Source organism: Penaeus monodon, chromosome 20, assembly GCF_015228065.2.
Source record: "Penaeus monodon isolate SGIC_2016 chromosome 20, NSTDA_Pmon_1, whole genome shotgun sequence".
Taxonomy (NCBI): Eukaryota; Metazoa; Arthropoda; class Malacostraca; order Decapoda; family Penaeidae; genus Penaeus; species Penaeus monodon.
In genome coordinates, this window is record NC_051405.1 from 37,561,241 (window position 1) to 37,561,449 (window position 209).

At 33.5% G+C, this 209-nt stretch overlaps 1 protein-coding gene across 2 annotated transcripts in view; it reads left to right on the top strand.

The window, feature by feature from the left end:
• The window catches only part of LOC119585798 (tRNA-splicing endonuclease subunit Sen34-like), a 5,720-nt gene that overhangs the window by 1,883 nt on the left and 3,628 nt on the right, over nt 1–209 (top strand). The window lies entirely within an intron of this gene.

Below are 209 nucleotides of genomic sequence, written 5' to 3' on the forward strand. Positions count from 1 at the left end.
GTTGGAGCCAAGACTATGGATATTTGGGGGGTTTTCATGAAATAATTTCTATATATATGGGTAGTAAAAGGTATAAGGATTCATACTTAACCCCATCTATGTGTGACCCAGAAAAAAAAACTAAATCAGATGAACTTGACAATTCTAATCAGATAAACAACTGTATATGCAGACCAGACCAATGATCATTTCAGCAACTTTTTGTAGAT